This window comes from Pinus tabuliformis, chromosome 3_1, assembly GCF_031772625.1.
Source record: "Pinus tabuliformis cultivar Carrire ecotype Pingquan chromosome 3_1, CPIR1, whole genome shotgun sequence".
Lineage (NCBI taxonomy): Eukaryota > Viridiplantae > Streptophyta > Pinopsida > Pinales > Pinaceae > Pinus > Pinus tabuliformis.
Genome location: NC_142301.1, coordinates 722,217,553 through 722,237,991, shown reverse-complemented (window position 1 = coordinate 722,237,991; position 20,439 = coordinate 722,217,553).

Here is a 20,439-nt window from a genome sequence, read left to right as displayed (position 1 = left end):
ACATATCATCCACATACAAAACCAGATAGATAACACGGTCACCAATTAATTGAAAATACACACAGTGATCTGCTTTACTTCTGGTGAAGACAAGTCCCCATATAAATGTATCAAATTTCTGATAGCACATCCTTGGTGATTGTTTTAACCCATACAGAGACTTCTTTAACTTGCATACGAATTCTTTCTTACCCTTCACCACAAAGCCTTCAGGTTGATTCATGTAGATCTCCTCTTCCAGATCCCTATGAAGAAATTACGTCTTCACATCCATTTGTTCTACCTCAAAATCAAAAGCAACAACAACGGATAAAAGTAATCTAATAGAAGTTACCTTAGCAACAAGAGAAAAAATATCACCAAAATCAATTCCCAGCACATGTGAATAACCTTTTGCTACCAACCGAGATTTATATTTCTCCACTTTTCCTTCTGCATTTCTCTTCTTTTTGAACACCCATTTGTTTCCAATGGGTTTCCTTCCAGCCGGCAACTCCACTAGATCCCAAGCCTCTTTTTTGTGTGAAATTGCCATTTCATCAACCATGGCCTCTTTCCAGAGTTTTCCATCCTCTGAATCCACTGCTTCCTTCACAGTTCTGGGATCATCATCAGTAACAGACAAAGAAAAATTTGAACAAAAAGCAGATGGACTATACCTTTCTGGCTGCCTTATTTCTCGAACTGATCTTCTCACAACCGAAGTTTGTGGCTCTTCATCTTTTTATTCCTCATCTACTGTAGAGTTTGATTCTTCATCCTTTAGCTCAAACTATATCCTCTCAGGTTCCTTTGGTTTGACTTCATATTTAATAACATCTTTCACCTCTCTGAACACCACATCTCGACTGTACACAACCTTCCTTGTTACTGGGTTCCAAAGCTTATAACCCTTTAAACCATCTTTATACCCAATAAAGATGCACTTTTCAGATTTACTATCCAACTTGCTTCTTTTCTCCTTTGGAACATGTACATATGCATCACATCTAAATACCCTTAGATGTGAAAGAGAGGGTTTCTTACTAGTCCATACCTCTTGTGGAGTCTTATCCTCCAGCACTGATGAAGGTGACCCTTTGACTAGGTAACATGCAATATCCACCACCTCTACCCAAAATTCCTATCCTAACCCCACACCATTGAGTATGCTTCTTGCCCTTTCCATCAACGTCTTGTTCATTCTTTCTGCAACTCCATTTTGCTGAGGTGTATATGGAGTAGTCTTCTGCCATGATATACCACACTTCTTACAAAATTCTTCAAATTCCTTGCTGAAAACTCTCCACCATTATCTTTCCTCAGCCTCTTTATCTTCTTCTCTGTCTGGCTTTCCACCAGAGCCTTAAATTCTTTAAACCTGTCAAAGACTTCAGATTTCTTGTTAAGGAATTATATCCATGTATTCCTTGAGAAGTCATCTATAAATTATACATAGTACACAGACTTTCCCAGTGATGGAACCTTCATAGGTCCAAACACATCACTGTGCACAAGCTCTAATATCTGTTTCCCCCTCTTATCACCAGAGGGGAAACTCACCTGACTCTGCTTCCCATATACACAATTTTCACAGAAATCAAAATCCAGAGAGCTATTACTCGTACCTTCTACCATACCTTTAGCATGAAGTATTCGAAGGCCCTTCTCTCCAATATGTCCAAGCCTTTGATGCCACAGCATGGTCTTCTCTCCAGAGACCACTAGATTTTCTTCTCCACTTTTAGGAACCATAGAACTATTGCACCCATCAATAACAGTGCTACCTTGCAGCTTTTACAGAGTTCCAATCCAAACTCCCCTCATTAATACCAGTGCTCCCTGAACCATTTTGCAGGTATCCTTTTCGAACACATTTTTTGCACCTGGATCATCTAGCTTGCTTACAGAAATCAGATTTCTAGCTAATGCAGGAATATGTAGAACACCTGGAAGCATTCTAACCCTTCCACCTTGCAACTTCAACTTTAATTTTCCATGACCAACGATTCTAGCCTTCCTATCATCCCCCAAGAAGACATCATCACCATCATATTTCTCATACTCGCAGAGCCACTCTTTATGGCGAGTGAAGTGAAAGGATGCACCTGAGTCAATCAACCACGCCTCATGATCTACATGTGTACTTGAAGAAGCCAAGTACACATCCCCACCTTCATCTGAGGTGGTTTTCACCTCTGCAGAAGGAGCATCATAAAATCCCTTTCCTTTGTCAGGAGCTTTAGATTTACAGTCCCTTTTGAAGTGCCCTTCCTTTTTGCATTTCCAACACACCATCTTTACAGGTTTTCCTGAAGATTTAGATCTCCCTTTAGATTTATATCTCCCACTCAATGACTTATTTTTGTTTCTGTTCTGGGACTGTCCTCGTACAGACAAGGCATCACTATTCTGGTTCTCCATATTTTTCTGTCTCATCTCCTCTGTTAGCAAGGCTGAGACTATTTCATCAAACTGTAAGGAAGTTACATTGCTACGTATTGCAATAACTAGACTATCCCACGAATCTGGTAGAGAACACAAAAAACTAATGCACTTATCTTCATTTGAAATTTTAATATCAACAGATGCTAACTGACTTACCACGGTATTAAATGCGTTTAGATGCTTTTTCATCGAGTCTCCGTCATTCATCCTCAAGTTATACAACTTTTTCCGCACGAACAGTTTATTCACTAGAGACTTAGATTGGTACAAAGTCCCTACCTTGTCCCACAAAGCCTTTGCCATAGCTTCCCCTGATACATTTAGCAATACTGAATCTGAGACAAACAATCGTATTGTGCTCTTTGCCTTCCGATCCAACTTCTTCCATTCTTCATCGAACATTCCCGTTGGTTTAGTACCTGGATCTACCGTGATCCACTAGTCTTTATCCACCAACAAATCCTCCATCTTGATTTTCCACAACTCAAAACTCTGACCATTAAATTTCCTGATCTCTATCTTTCCATTGTTCGCCAACTTCTTTAATCACCAGAATCGATATCACAGATCTCCCACTGAACAGGGTCTACCACAGGCCCGAGCGAAACCCCTCAGCAACAAAGGCGTCGCCTTGAAGCCACAACTACTTTGATACCAAATGTAGGTTTTAACCCCATATAGAAACTACCTGTATACAAATTCTAAAACATAGAAAATAAATAATGCGAGAGCAGAACACATAAAACACATATACACAGAGATTTTCCCCTAGATCCCAAAACCGGGACTACTAGCTTGATTTTTCGTTATGTTCCTTTCAATGTTATAATACATATTTATACATGCTAAATTATCCGACACCATGGACCGAAAACCATCGCATCCAGAAAAAATGTGCGAAAATTATGCACAAAACCATAGGTGGGCCCGCCCAACCTAACATAGGCTCCAAAACCAAAATTTTCTTGGGCGCTGCCCCGGACCCTATAAAGTGGGGTTGCGGGTGCCCCTTAAACCCCCTGTTAACTGTGTGGAAAGAATATAACACAACCCAACAATATAAATGGAAATGCACATGCACACATTTGTTTTTCAGTTCCCTTAATGTGAGAATGACAAAAACAAAACTAAGTACAAATCCAAACTACTTTTCCTATAAGCGTTTTAGCAATTTCTTTTCAAAAAATGAAAGGAAGACTAAGACGACACTTTCTCTTTTGAATGACAAACTGTTTTCAACACTTCAAAGAATTGATAATTCAAATCAAATATAATGGAAAAAGTGTAATCGACTATCTAAAAGAGGAAGACTTTACGACACTCTTTTCCTTGACTGAAAATGACAGTTGTGACACTATCGAATCAAAAGACGACAGTTCGAATAAGCAACCGTTTGCAAAGGAGGACTGTAAATGATGAAAAATACATAAAAAAAAATTCACAATTCCTTAGCAATGGAGGATGAATAATGTGAAGGAAGAAGGCTTCAACAGTGATATACTGATCATAGATAGCAAAACTACTTAATAGAGCTGAAAACAATGAAGAAAAAACCAAAATCTAGAAGTAGAAACAATCTCATTCAATCAACGCACCTATCCTTAAGGAAAACAAGAATGCATCTCACCTGAAACACATAGGAGTTGTGATGCATCCAGACTGCCAATGAGAGATAGTGCAATGGTCTAGGGACAAGACTGAGCTTGGTTTTCACCCACAATTTGCAGCTAAGTTCAGAGATTTAGGCTGCGCTTACGATAGACAATAAACACTAAGTATAGGGGCTGATATAATGAGGTTATTGAGCTACCATCAGGGAACTTAGGATGTTTGCAAGTCAGATGTTCAATTGATAAACCAATCCAGAGATTGGCTAAAGCAGCATTGATTTACTTTGTAGTTTCATAGCAATAGCAGTTCGAAGGCTAGTTGGCTTAACTTCAAGCTTTGTCTGTAGTTTATAAAGCAAACAATAGTAACAAACAAACAAACTATTCGCTTCCCAGCGGAGTTGCCATTTTGTTTATGGGAAAAGTAGTGTCCATTTAGAGCTACTAGTCCCACTAAGATGGGTAGCTATCATAGAAACAAACAATTCAAAGTAACTTGTGTTTTCCTTTATGAGAGATAGATGAGAGAGAAGCAGAGAGTACCAACCTTAGTCTTTTGCTTGGCTCCTTACTTGTTTCCTCGCTACTTTGATAGAGCTTTTCCACTCCTTTCTCACATGTCCCGCTTCAAAGAACACCTGTAGAGTCAAAGCAACAAAATACCATCAAAGCATAGATATCTATAACCATAAACAATGTAGAATTAGATGTACATTAACCATACAAATGCATACACAAATAGAAGATTTGGAAATATACAAGTATATGGAGGAAAAATCAAATAACTTTATCGATAGAAGTAGTAGAAGAGAGGATTAAAACCCAGTTGTTTGATCCAGCGCCATCCTCCCAACATGAAAGCCCTCTTCACCTCATGAAAAGCTAGATCACCCAACAATACAATGTCTCAAAGAGAAACCAACATCACTTCCTTACAAATTACAAAATTCCAGCCTCCTGGATCTCTAGGATGAGGGATCCATATATAGATGTTTGTAGGGGAGTGAGTCAGCTTCTGGGATTTTGATTAGTGTCATTCCACTGATAGTTCTTGGTTCCACTTGGAGATCTCATTGATTTCTTACTCATCCCTGGGCGAATTCAGAGAAACAAGTGTCATATGAGAAGTTTCTGGAAGATTCCATGATTTTCCACTTAGCAAATGGCCACTGCCATTTGTCCACTCTCACCCATTGCACCCTACAGAAGGCCATTTCAGTATACATCGCACTTCCTTTCTGTAGTAGGTGAGATTCATCGCATTTTAACCATGGAGCAATCAGTATGGTCCAGTTTTGGCCAGTTCTTAGTAGTTTTTCAAGGAGAACTTCTGGGAAATGATGTAATCAATTGACCTTTATCCTTTAGGGTATGAAAAAACACTTTTAGGGGTTTGAGAGCCCTTGGTTTATTGACATATGTGATTGGGGTTGCAGTGCCCAAATATGTCTATAACAGAGACCTGAATATCTAGGAAAACCTGTAAAGGTGTGCTGAAAATGCGGAAAGAAAGGGCACTTCAAAAGGGACCGTAAATCTAAAGCTCTTGAAAAAGTAAAGGCATCTGATGATGCTTCTTCTGTAGAGGTGAAACCACCTCAGATGAAGGTGGGGATGTGTACTTGGATTCTTCTTCAAGTAAACATGTAGATCATGAGGCATGATTGATTGACTCAAGTGCATCATTTCACTTCACTCCCCATAGGGAGTGGTTCTACGAGTATGAGAAATATGATGGTGGTGATGTCTTCTTAGGGGATGATAGGAAGGCTAGAATCATTGGTCATGGAAATGTCAAGTTAAAGTTTCAAGGTGGAAGGATTAGAACATTTCCGAGTGTTCTTCATATTCCTGCATTTTCCAAAAAAAAAAAATTATAAGCAAGTTAGATGATGCAGGTGTAAAAAAAGTGTTTGAGAAAGATACCTGTAATATGGTTCAGGGATCTTAGATTGAAACTCTATACAAGCTTTAGGGTAGCACTATTATTGATGAGTACAACAATCTTGTGATTCTTGAAAGTGGAGCAGAAAACATAGTGGTCTGTGAACAAAAGACGATGCCATGGCATCAAAGGCTTGGACATATTGGAGAGAAGGGCCTTCAAATACTTCATGACAATGGTATGGTAGAAGGTATGTCTAACTTCTCTCTCAATTTTTATTTTTGTGAAAATTGTGTATATGGGAAGCAGAATCAAGTGAATTTCCAATCTAGTGGTAAGAGGATGAAACAAATATTAGAGCTTGTGCACAGTGATGTGTTTGGACTTGTGTCGGTTCCATCACTGGGTAAGTCTATTACTATGTATCATTTATAGATGACTTCTCAAGGAATACATGGATATATTTCCTCAGGAATAAATATGAAGTCTTTGATAGGTTTAAAGAATTTAAGGCTCTGGCAGAAAAAATAGACAGAGAAGAAGATAAAGGTGCCAAGGATAGATAATAGTGGAGAGTTTGCAAGAAGGAATTTGAAGAGTTCTATAAGAAGTGTGGTATAGCACAACAAAGTGTTACTCCATACACACCTCAAGAAAATAGAGTTGTAGAAAGAATGAATAGGACATTGATGGAAAAGGCAAGAAGCATGCTTAGTGGTGTCCAGTTAGGACATGAATTCTGGGCAAAGGTGGTGGAGACTGCATGTTATCTGGTCAATAGATCACCTTCATCAATGTTGGAGGATAATACTCCACACAAGGTATGGACTAGTAAGAAACCTTCTCTTTCACATCTAAGGGTTTTTGGATGTGATGCGTATGTACATGTTCCAAAGGAGAAAAGAACAAATTTGGATAGTAAATATGAAAGGTGCAACCTTATTTGGTATAACGATGCTTTAAAATTTTATAAGTTTTGGAACTCAGAAAAAAGGAAGGTTGTTTACAGCCAAGATGTGGTTTTTACAGAGGTGAAAGATGTTATTAAACATGAATTCCTACCATAGGAACCTAAGAAGATAGAGTTTGAGCTAAAGGAGGAAGAATCAGACTCTACACCACAAAAGTAATTAGAAGGTAAAGAGCCACAAACTCCAGCTGTAAGAAGATCAATCTCAGAAAGAAGCCAACCAGAAAGGTATAGTCCATCTGATTTCTATTCAAATTTTTCTTTATATATTACTAATGAGGGTCCAAAAAATCTGAGGAAAGCAATATATTCAGAGGATGGAAAACTCTGGAAAGAGGCCATGGTTAATGAAATGGAATCTTTGCACAAAAATGAGGCTTGGGATCTGGTGGAGTTGTCGGCTGGAAGGAAAACCATTGGAATAAAATTGGTGTTTAAGGAGAAGATGAATGCAAAAGGAAAGGTGGAGAAATACAAAGTTTGGTTGGTAGAGAAAGGTTATTCCTAAGTGTTGGGAATTGATTTTGGTGATATTTTTCTCCTCTTGCCAAGGTAGATTCTATTAGATTACTTTTATCTGTTGTTGTTTCTTTTGATTTTAAGGTAGAACAAATGGATGTGAAGAAAACTTTTCTTCGCGGGGATCTAGAAGAAGATATCTACATGAATCAATGTAAAGCCTTTGCGGTCAATGGTAAGAAAGAACAAATATGCAAGTTAAAAAAGTCTTTATATGGGTTAAAACAATCACCAATGATGTGGTATCAAAAATTTGATACATTTATACGGGGACTTGGCTTCACCAAAAGCGAAGAAGATCACTGTTTGTATTTTAAATTAATTGGTGACCATGTTATCTATCTGGTCTTGTATGTGGACGATATGTTTCTGGTTGGAAATGACAAAGAAATTATCCAGGATTTGAAGACCCAATTGTCCTCTAAATTCGAGGTGAAAGATCTTGGTGCTACAAAATATATTTTGGGCATGGAAATTAAACGAGATCGAGAAAAGGGGAAGCTATGGTTAAACCATAGGAATTATGTCGAGACAATATTGTAGAGGTTTAATATGCAGGATAGTAAATCGGTGAAGGTCCCTATTCTTGTAGGTGTAAAGTTACCATTTAAATAGTGTCCCAAGACACAAGAAGAGGAAGAGGACATGTCCCGTGTTCCATATGCAAGTGCAGTCAATAGCTTGATGTATGCAACGGTCTATACTAGATGAGACATTGCACATGCAGTGGGAGTATTGAGCAGGCTTATGTCAACACTAGGGAAGGAGCATTGGATAGTAGTGAAGTGGGTGTTTAGGTATTTTCATGGCACTAGTGATTATGGTTTGTGCTACCAACAATTACTAGTATTGTATAGAGTTTTGGATATTCATGGCTTTGTTGATGTAGACTGGGCTGGAGATCTAGATCAAAGAAGATCTAGAAGTGGGTATGTGTTTAACCTATTTGGAGGTGTAGTTAGTTGGATGAGTAAGAGATAGTCTATAGTGGCCCTTTCAACTATAGAGATAGAATACATAACAACCACTCATGCAAGCAAGGAAGCAGTTTGGTTGCAGAGATTGTATTCAAGTATGGAGTTAGTGCAACAAGCTATAAGGATATACTGTGACAGACAAAGTGTAATTTTCTTACCAAAGAACCCTGATTATCATTCAAAGATAAAGAAAATTGAAGCTTAGTATCACTTTGTGAGGGATATGGTTGAGGACTGATCCAGGTGGCTCCAGAAAGACACATAGGACAAATATGGCTGAAAAATCAAAGTACTCAGAATGATGTCGACCCAGGACTAGAGCGTAGATCTCGTCGTCTTGATTCCAACGGCATGAATGACACTTCAATCTAAGTCTAGATGATGAAGTTATCGCGAAAAGAAAGTTTCTTTGTTCCTTAGTAAAATGAGGCATTTTCCTTTAAAAATGGGTTTTAAGCCTTTATAAGGCAAATCACAATCAGAGGCAGGCAATGGACGATGTCGGTGCTATACAGGTAGTGATCGATGATATCGATGCTTGCGAATCAGTGATGGAGTGTCGGATCAATGGATTGCGTCGAAAAAACCCAAAGGCCAAGGACCAGGACCCCTGGATATTAGCAAATGCGATTAGCAATCACTGGGAAAAATCGGCAATCAATGATCTGCAATCCCGACTTGCGATATAGCGCAGACCCGACCAATTTATAGGTCCAATTTTATAAAATTTGAAATCCAAACTTTTGGATTTTTCAATTTTTTTTAGTGTTTTTCAGGTTTTTGTATTATCGCTTTAAAATGATAAAAAGTATATTTTTTAAAGGTTTTTGCACTCGCCGATTGTTCTATACAAATGGCTTCTATTACTAAAGCAACAGACCTCAAATTTTGAAGCTGCCCTATCCCAAACGTGTTATAAAACATGATGGAGGCAGAGTGCCGGGGAGGTTGTGTGCTAGAGGAAGAGAACAGGCAGAGAGCCTGTGCCAGAGAGTGCCTGAGAGGCCAAGAGCCTATGCCAGAGAGTGCTCGAGAGGCTAAAAGCCTGTGCTGGAGTTTCAAGATCATGGATGAAGAGAGCCGAGGGAGGCGAAAGGCTTTGTGACAGAGGGTGAGAGAGGTGCAACAGAGAGCAATAGAGGCTGCGTGGATAGGCTGCATGGAGAGAGGCCTGAGAGCCTGAGTACGTAGAGAAGCATGAAGCTAGAGCAGTGCTTCAAATCTGCAGAGCCACAGAGCTACAGAGGAGCATGAAAGCCAAAGAGTGCTTAAAATTCTAGCATATCACAGAGCTGCAGTGACATACGCCAGAGTGCTACAGAGCTAGATAGCCAGCAAGCTACAGAGACAAGAGTCCAGAACAATTATTCTCTGTGAGATCGATTCTTCTTCTTTGATTGATTCTTATCCTTATGATCAATTCTTCTTGAGATCGATGCTGTGAGAATCAACGTGTCAGCAAACTTCAGCACGTTTACAGCTATGTTTCAGATGTCCACATTCTTTTGCAAAGTAGCCATCTTCATACGATTGTCGCCTTGAGATTGATGGTCTGAGTAGCTTCAGCAGTGAGGCATCCACTTCCTCAGGTGGCCCATGATGTGAGTTATATGATTTGTTTATATACTTCTTCTTTTACATTATGAAGCATGGATCCTTGATTGATATTGAGGCAGGATCTTGTTTACTCCATGTTGTCATGATTCCTTGCTTGACTTGATGCAGAATCTTCCATATGATATACTTTGTGTCATAACTCTTCATGTTATGCTTTGATATCCCTTGTTTTATGTTGCTGGGATACTCTTGTTGTCATCATGCATGTTTTTTGAGATCCCTTTTATGCCATGTTGGCGGGATGTTTATCATGCACGTTTTTGTATCATACTGATAGGAGTATTTTGATTGAGGGTTCTAGTTGTGGAACATCTCTTAGAGCCACTCCTGTGTGAGGTCATTCTTCCTTATATGATCGAGACATCATCTCTTGTGTACATCATCTTTATTGACAAAACTTAATGCAGCGTCCTACACCATCTTGACACGGGGCTCAGATACATAGTCCCTTTTGGACGAACTCTGTTATCAACGGCTTTTGTTTTCATGTGCTGATTATTGATATGTTCCTCTTCTTTACAGCATGTAGATATATTCATTAATGTTCTTTTAAAATTGCAAATTTAACACATCACAAAAGTAAAAGGTCTTCGAAGGGTCCTTCTTCACACCTGGACCTGGATCAAGTGGTATTAGAGTGGTCGTTATGTTGATGTGGATTGCATCGTGAACAATGGAACATGCAATGATAGAGGATGAAAGAGCAATGTATGAGACCATGCTTGACATTTCCAAGAAAGTGGAAATTGTGTATAAAACTCTACAGAAAGAGATAGAGGAAAAGGAGCGATTACAGCTTTAGTTGAAAGCCACAGAAGAGGACATGGAAGAACTGAAGCAAAACAAACATAATCTTCAAATAGAGAATGATGAATTGAAGATGCATCTACATGAAGAGAAAGAGGAGAACCAAAGTTTGATACTATAGCTGCAAGCAAAGGACGAGGCCTTGGAAAGGCTGCAACAAGAGCCATCTAACGTAAAAATTAGTTCTTCATCTTCATGTATGTTTCCTGATGATAATTTCGCTATGTTTGAAAATCACACAACAGGAATTGGCTCCAAAATGTTGAAGAGAATGGGGTATCAACGAAAAGGCTTGGGTGTCAATGGCTAAGGCATTGTTAACCTCATCCAAGTAGAGGAATTACTGTGTCAAGCAGGACTTGGGTATGTCAGGAAAGAAGTTGGGGAAGGCACTGAGACATTTAGCGAACCACCAACAACGGATGAGGAGCAACCCTCATCGGTTCTTTCCAAATATAAAGAGAAGGTAAAATATGTTGATTTTCTTTTAATTTCATCTTCTCATAGTATGATGTCTATTAGAGATTTGACAATCCCAATTACAGGGACAAACATGAGGCTCCTTACAAAGATGAGACACGAGGAGAAAGAACTTGGTGTTAACAACCAACGCATAACTCAACCTTTGGAGGTTGTGCATGAACATCGATTTGTAGGTTCAAGATACACTAAAGGAGAGTGATCAAAGGTGTCAGATTTGTCTGAGAAATCATCGAGGAAAGAGAATGATGGGAAAACATCCCCATCATGCCATGGTAGTTCCCATTATAGGGCGAGAGATGAGGCAAGCTCGCGTCGCCATACTGACATGAAAGACAACAAAGGAAGGTATAACCATTTTCGATCTTCGAATGTTCATTTTGATTATGTTCAAGTTGTTAATAATGAACGAAGATTAAAACATCACAAAACATGTACCTTTTGTGGTTTACCTAACCATACCTTTTCTAAGTGTTGGAAAAGAATGGTAGCACTCATGAGGTGTGAAAGACTCTCTCAATAGCATGAAAAGAAACAGGTTAAGCAGGTATGGAGGAAGAAATCCTACTGTAGTCATTGCGACAGAAATGGCCATTAGAGAGCCACATGTTGGAAGCTCCATCCAGAGCAGTGCCCTAAAGAAAAAGCAGCGGTGTGTGAACTAGGAAGAGCAGTTGTTCGACAAGAAAACCACCTCAAGGAGGTGACCCATTCACATTCATCAGTGAGAAATGGTTTCTAGACATGTTGTCGTTTCATGGCCATTCTTTTGTAAATCATTTGTTGCATTTTAAAGTGTAAAGGTGTTGATGTGTTTCCATCACTTGATCAGCAACAATGATGTTTGGTCTTGTTTTGAGTCATATTTTTAGTTTCATGTTAAAGCTCTAAAAGTGAGGTTATGTTTCTGTCATTTGTGAAAACAATAATGTTTGGCCTTATGAATGTAAATCATGTGTTGCAATGATGATGTGTTTTCCATCACTTTTTGAAGCAACCATGATGGGTTTGCCTTGTTGTCATAGCTAGGGTATTACGTCCATCTTGTTGTAAACTTGACCAACGAGTATGTGTTATAAACTCGTGGCAAGTGTGCAACATTGGGTCTTTAGTTGATCATGTCATTAAAAGCGTGTAATTTGCAAACAATGTACTATAGGTTGTAGAAGTAGCAGGTGTTGGTTCATTGCTTAAGGCTCTGAAGAACAAAGGTGAAGGAGAGGGAAGTGAGACCCTTTCAGGATGCTTGTGATGCAGATAGGGTATAGAGAGAGAGTTCTAGATTACTTCTCATGCTTTTGGAGGACCAAAAGCTCCTTAATGGGGAGGATTGATCTAGGTGGCTCTAGAAAGACACATAGGAAAAGGATGGCTCAAAAATCAAACTGCTTAGAATGATGTCGCCCTAGGACTAGAGCATAGATATCGTCGTCCTGATTCTAAAGGCGTGAACGACACTTCAATCCGAGTCCAAATGATGAAGTTATCGCGAAAAGAAGGTTGGTTTGTTACTTAGGAAAATGAGGCATTTTCCTTTAAAAATGGGTTTTAAGCCTTTATAAGGCAAATCGTAATCGGAGGCAGGCGAACGGCAGATATCAGTGCTATACAGGTAGCGATCAGCAATATTGGCACTTGTGAATCGACGATGGAGTGTCGAATCGACAGATCGGGTCAGTGAAACCCAAAGGCCAAGGACCAGGACCCATAGATATTAGCGAATGTGATTAGCGATCATTGATATCGGTGATTAGAACAATCGGTGATCTGTGATCTCGACTTGCGATATAGTGCGGACTTGATTGATTTATAGGTCCACTTTTATAAATTTTGAAATCCAAACTTTCGGATTTTTCAGGTTTTTGTATTATCGCTTTAAAATGATAAAAAGGTTATTTTTAAAATTTTGTTGCGCCCACCGATTATTCTATACATACAGCTTCTATTCCTAAAGCAACAAACCTACGATTTTGAAGCAGCCTTGTCCCAAATGTGTTATAAAATACGATGGAGGCCGAGTGCCCGAGAGGTTGCATGCCAGAGGAAGAGAAGGGGCTGAGAGCTTGTTCCAAAGAGTGCCTGAGAGGCCGAGAGCCTGTGCCAGAGAGTGCCTAAGAGGCTGAAAGCCTGTGCTAGAGTGCCGATAGCATGGATGTAGAGAGCCGAGGGAGGCGAAAGGTTGTGTAACAGAGGGTGAAAATAGCGTAACAGAGAGGTTGAGAGGCTGTGTGGAGAGGTTGCGTGGAGAGAGGCCCGAGAGCCTCAGTACGCAAAGAAGCATGAAGCCAGAGCAGTGCTTCAAATCCGCAGAGCCATAGAGCTACAAAGGAGTGTGAAAGCTAGAGAGCTCTTGAAATTCTAGCAGATCGCAAAGCTACAATGACATAAGCCAGAGCACTATAGAGCTAGATAGCCATCGAGCTATAGAGCCAAGAGTCCATAGCAATTATTGTCTTTGAGATCGATTCTTCTTCTTTGATCGATTCTTCTCCTTATGATCGATTCTTCTTGAGATCAATGCTGTGATAATCAACGTGTCAGCAAGCATGTTGACAACTATGTTTTAGATGTCCACATTCTTGTGCGAAGTAGCCATCTTCATATGATTGTCGCCTTGAGATCGATGGTCTGAGCGGCTTCAGCAATGAGGCATCCACTTCTTTAGATGGTCCGTGGTGTGAGGTATATGATTTGTTTATATACTTCTTCCTTTACATTATGCGGCTCGGATCCTTGATTGATATTGAGGCAGGATCTTGTTTATTCCATGTTGTCATGATTCCTTCCTTGACTTGATGCAAAATCCTCTATATGATGTACTTGCTGTCATAAATCTTCATGTTATGCTTTGAGATCCCTCGTTGTATGTTGCTCAGATACTCTTGTTGTCGTCATGCATGTTTTTTGAGATCCCTTTTATGCCATGTTGGCGGGATGTTTATCATGCATGTTTTTGTATCATACTGATAGGAGTCTTTTGATTGAGAGTTCTAGTTGTGGAACATCTCTTAGAGCCACTCTTTCATGAGGGAATTCTTCCCTGTATGATCGAGACATCATCTCTTGTGTACATCATTTGTATTGAAAACACTTAATGCAGCGGCCTACACCATGTTGACACGGGGCACGGAGATGTAGTCCCTTCTGGACGAACTCCGTTATAAACAACTTTCGTTTTCATGTGTTGATGATTGATATGTTCCTCTTCTTTACAACATGCAGATGTATTCATTAATGTTGTTTTAAAATTGCAAATTTAACACTTCACGAAAGTAAAAGGACTTAGAAGGGTTCTTCTTCACACCCGGACCTGGATCAAGGAAAAAAAGGTGTTAATGGTAAAGTTGAACAATTTGAAGAATACTATAGATGCATTGACAAAGTCTGTGAGCACTGGGAATTTTTTTGTTGTAAAGAAAAAATGGCGTTGTAAGGTTGGATCAATGACTAAGCTCTCCTGTTGCCTCCTCTAGAAAGAGAGAAACAAGTGGGAGAATGTTGGGTGTGTGTTATATTCTTTCCATGACTACCCCACGCACAGGGGGGTGGTATCCCCCCTTGTACGTTGTGCCAGGCGCAATAGGGCTATGCAGGGGGGCAGTAGTGTTGGCATTATGGTTCAAGTGTTGTCCTTGATGGCAACTCACTCAGTGGATGGTACAGGTGCTCAAAGGTTAGTACAGGTGATGGCAACTCAATCAGAAGACAGATCTCAGTACAGCATGGCAAGAAAGCTCATACACGCTCTTTCGTTAAGCCCAAGTCGCGTGTACACGCAAGTTAGATTCAGAAAAAGCGCGTGTATGTGGAAAGGTTCCTTTGGTTCATGGTGGTTAGACCTTGGAAGTTGTGCCTATGATTTCGGACCATTATGTCTCGACGGGCGTGTCGATCCCTAGTTTTAAAGTTGATGGTATTGTGTTACTATGGTTTTGGCTCTTGGTATTGAGAAAGGCCTAAGGCTATATAAGGAGAAGAAGATCATTAGGCAAAGATCATCTTTCGACAAGGCATGAATATCTAAGAGAGAAAGAGATCTGATATGCAGGTTCTGAGTTGGTTGATCTGAGCTAAGGAGAGATCTCATCGGTTGATGGTGAACTAGATCTAAGGAGAGATCGGGATCAAATGGTTTGAAATGCACTATCATGTTGATTATGCGTATTTCTAGATCTGCATATTGTCGCAATGTTACGTTCTGAGTCTAACTAATATCTGGTACAGCTGCAAGTTGAGAAAGTTTATTTTTAGATCTGTACGCAGGTTGGCTTCGGTAAAAGCGCGTGTATACGCGGTTTCTGCTCATTAAAGTAGCGTATATCTTTTGAAGCTTGATTTGGGTTTACAGTGGGATCTGACTGTTATTACAGAGTTCTGTAGTCTGCTCTGTGTTCTGGTAACTGGTGATTGACAGGGTTCAGTGGTTCAGTGATTCAAAGTTGGTTGTTTTATGCTTCAATGATCTGTTGTGAAAATTGAATGAATTGTGGTCTTCAGATTGTAATGTTGTGCTTCAGGAATATCCAAGTCTGAAAATGTATGAAAAGTGATACCTGGAAGAAGTAAGATTGTAGGTCAGCACCTACATACTAGTATTTTGGCTAGTACAAAAGAAAAGGGGGTTGGAGCTCCCTTCCAAGGAAGTTTGGAGAACGAGAGAAGGTTGAAGCCTTCTGCAGGTTGTAGCCTGCGTACTGGTATAAGGCTGCACCAGTACAAAAGATTGTAAACTGAAGTTTCATATTAAGAAAGATAGAGACAACTTGCAGCAGGTGGTTTTCACCCACATTGGGTTTCCACCTTATATCTTGGTGTTCATGTGTGTGGCTTTTTATCTGTTCTGTTATACTGCACATGTTTACTGTTAATATGATGAATAATGTCCTGATGCACTTAATTGAAGAATAAGCCAACTAAATTGTGAGTTTTCTGCTTATACGCTGTTTTACTTCGTCACAGTAGCGTGTACACGCTGGTTCACTTAACTGAAGTAGCGTATATGTTTTGGGCATTTGAAAAGTTTGATTAATCTGATAATACTGATTCACCCCCCCTCTCAGTATTATTTCCAACAATTGGTATCAGAGCAGGTCCTTCAGAGAAGCTTGATCGCTTGAAGGAAGATCATTCATCATGAGCAACTACGAGAAAGAAGCATCAATCAGGCCACCGGTTTTTGATGGAACAAATTTCAATTATTGGAAGGTAAGAGTTACTGCATATCTTCAATCTCTTGGTACAGAAGTTTGGGACATTGTAGAAAAAGGCTATGCTTTTCCTTCAGCTACTCCTACAGATCCAGATGGAAAAAAGGCATATGAAACAAATGCAAAAGCAGTTGCTACCCTATTAGGAAGTATATCTCAAACAGAATTCATGAAGGTCATGCACTTCAAATCAGCAAAAGAAATATGGGACAAAATGATCACTAGCTATGAAGGAGATGAACAGGTAAAGGAAGCTAAACTTCAAACACTCAGGATTCAATATGAGACTCTCAGGATGTATAATGATGAAAGTGTGGCTAATTATTTTCTCCGGGTAGATGAGATTGTTAATTGTATGAAAAACTTGGGTGAAGAAATAAGAGAAACTATAGTAGTTCAAAAGGTTCTAAGATCTTTATCCCCCAAGTTTGAATCTAAAGTATCTGCAATAGAAGAAAAAGAAAATCTCCGTGTTCTCACTATGTCTCAGCTACATGGAATTCTAACCGCTTATGAAATGAGAAAGGGAGGTCCATCTGACAGAAGGGAAGCTGCTTTTAAGGCATCAGGAAAAGAAGATTACTATGAAGCAAGCCATGTTCCAGAAGAAGAGGAAGAAGAATCAAATTTTGTCAGAAATCTTCAAAGGGGTTCTGGAAGGTTCAGAGGTAAGCTACCTTTCAAATGTTTTGCTTGTGGGAAAGTAGGTCATTATGCTGCAAAATGTCCTTATAAGGATAAAGGAAAAGAACCTGCTAGATGGAACAAGAAACAAAGTGCAAATAGGAAAAGCTACTACACCCATGAAGATAGTGATGGCTTATCAAACAGTGATGAAGATGAACAAGGTAATAAATATAAGCTGTTAATGGCATTTGAAGATGATGATTATGAGGATGCTATAGATGTGGATAATCTCTATAATGAAATCACTAGACTCAAGAGAAGCATAGAAGAAAGGAATGTGATTATTGATACTTTGCAATTTCAAATTGATGAAAAGGAAAAACATCTTGAAAAACTAGAAGGTGAAATTGTTGGTCTCAGAAAAGAAATTGAGAAAACAAAAACTATTAATCTTAAATTTGTCAAAGGATCTGAAACCTTGGATGAGATTATTAGTGTGCAGCGGTCTCCTCTAAACAAAACAGGTTTGGGCTATAATGGAGAAACCTCTCAAGCATCCACCTCAAAAAGTTATCTTGATGCAGCAAGAGGAAATGAGCGGAAGAACAATGAAGATAATCAGGTAAAGCAGGGACGAGTTACAAACAGAAACTATCAGGGACAATCCTCCTTAAGGATGAACAAAAGCTACAACCAACCACAGGTAAAATCTTCTCAGTTTGGCTCAAGAATAGATGAAAATAGAAATTACAATCAGTTGGCTGGTAGATTCAATAACCGCAGAAGCTTCTTCAATGGACAATGCTTTTCTTGCCACAACTTTGGTCACAGAGCAGCTCAATGTGTTGCATATAAAACAATCATGACTAGGGAAGCTCAAAAACAAAGAAGTATGACAGGGATTACAAAAAGGACCTATAACAACTTTTCGGTGCTTGAAAATGAAGTTGAATGTTCTATTTGCAATAATTTTGGTCATAAAGACTCTGAATGCAGGAGCAGGTTTCAGGAGAAAAAGGAACAAGCCACAAGCACCAAAACATGGAGAATAAAGGAACCTCAAACAGAAAGATGTGGGATAGCATTTTATGCAGAAGGACAGGAAAATCTATGGTACATTGACAGTGGATGTTCGAAACATATGACAGGTGATAAAGAAAAACTTGAATCTTATTCTACTTTAGAAAAGGGAAAGAAAGTCTCTTTTGGAAATGATACTCCTGCTACTATAAAAGGAAAAGGTATTGCTCCTTTAAAAGAAAAGGTCAAGGCTGGAAATGTTTTGTATGTTGATGGATTGAAACATAATCTTCTAAGTGTCAGCCAGATGTGTGATCAAAAAACAGAGGTTATTTTCAGATCGAATGGATGTCTTGTTCGTGATCTTGATACAGGTAAAACAGTTCTCAAAGGCAAAAGAACTCCAAATAATCTGTACATATTTGAAGAAGAACAACAACAATGCTATCTTAGCAAGGATGAAGAGCACTGGTTATGGCATCGAAGGTTGGGACATCTAAGCTTCTCACAAATAAGGAAAGCATGCAAATATCAGGCAGTTCGCGATCTTCCAGATATCAAAATTCCAGACAACACCATATGCAAATCTTGTCAGTTTGGAAAACAGACCAGAACTAACTTTCCAGAGAAGGAAGGGTCAGCTAGCTTGCCTCTTGAGCTAGTCCATACAGATGTATGTGGTCCATTTAGGAAAAGGTCACCTCGAGGAGAAGAATATCTGATATTATTCATTGATGATTTCTCAAGGTTTGTTTGGTTAGGGCTTATGAAGCACAAAGATGAAGCATTCGAAAAATTCAAATCCTTCAAAGCATTGGCCGAAAATGAATCAGGACACAAAATCAAGTGCCTCAGATCTGACAGAGGTGGGGAGTTCACATCAAATGAATTTTTTGATTTCTGCGATGAACATGGGATAAGAAGAGAATTCTCTACAGCTAGAACTCCTCAGCAAAATGGGGTTGTGGAAAGAATGAACAGAACTATCCAACAAATGGCTCGTGCTATGCTCGATGAATCAGGTACTCCTGCAACCTTCTGGGGAGAAGCCGCACATGCTGCTGTTATCATTCTTAACAAAACAAATGTCCGAGTAAACAGCACTCAAACACCTCATGAGCTTTGGAGTGGTAAAACTCCTTCCGTGAAGCATTTCAAAATCTTTGGGAGCAAATGTTATATTAAGAACACTGATGAGCAACTTGGAAAACTTGAACCTAGAGCAGATGAGGGCATTCTTCTTGGTTATTCTCCACATAGCAAAGCATACAAGTGCTACAATAAAAGACTTGGCAGAATTGTTGACAGTATTGATATAGTGGTTGATGAGAAGGGATATATTCCTAGGCAAGTTCATCATGAAGAAGATGAAGGTTACTCTCAAAGGCGAAATGATGAAGAAGAAGAACCTCAAGAAGAAGAAGAATCTCAAGAAGAACCAGAGGAGCAGACAAGAATAGAAGAGAAGACTCCATCCAGATATGTCCAAAAGAATCATCCAGAAACTCAGATTGTGGGGCAGAAAGAAGCAGGAGTACAAACAAGAAGGACACTTGCAGAAGCTTCAAGCTACTTGGCTCTACTTTCCTCCATTGAACCACAAAATGTGAAAGAAGCATGCAAAGATGAATGTTGGGTCAAAGCAATGGATGAAGAACTTGAGCAAATCGAAAGGAACAACACTTGGGAATTGGTTCCTAGACCAAAAGATAAGAATGTAATAGGAACAAAATGGGTCTTCAAGAATAAGTTAAATGAAAATGGAGAAGTAATTAGAAACAAGGCCAGACTTGTTTGTAAAGGGTATGCACAGCAAGAAGGAATAGATTTTGAAGAGACCTTTGCTCCTGTGGCAAGACTAGAGGCCATCCGAATGTTCCTTGCTCTCTCAAGCTTTCAAAACTTCAAGGTATTTCAAATGGACGTGAAATCAGCCTTCCTGAATGGAGACTTAGAAGAAGAAGTATATATTGAGCAGCCAGATGGGTTCATTCTTGGGAATGATCCAAACCTTGTATGCAGATTGAAAAAGGCTCTCTATGGGCTCAAACAAGCCCCAAGGGCTTGGTACTATCGGTTGGACAAATATCTTCACCAACAAGGCTTTTCAAAAGGATCAGCAGATAGCAATCTCTATATAAAAATTGAAAATAACAAATTGCTAATTCTTGTTGTTTATGTAGATGATATTATTTTTGGCAGCAATGAAGAGACTATGAGTCAAAACTTTGCCTTGGTTATGCAGAAAGAATTCGAAATGTCACTTCTTGGAGAATTGACATATTTTCTTGGA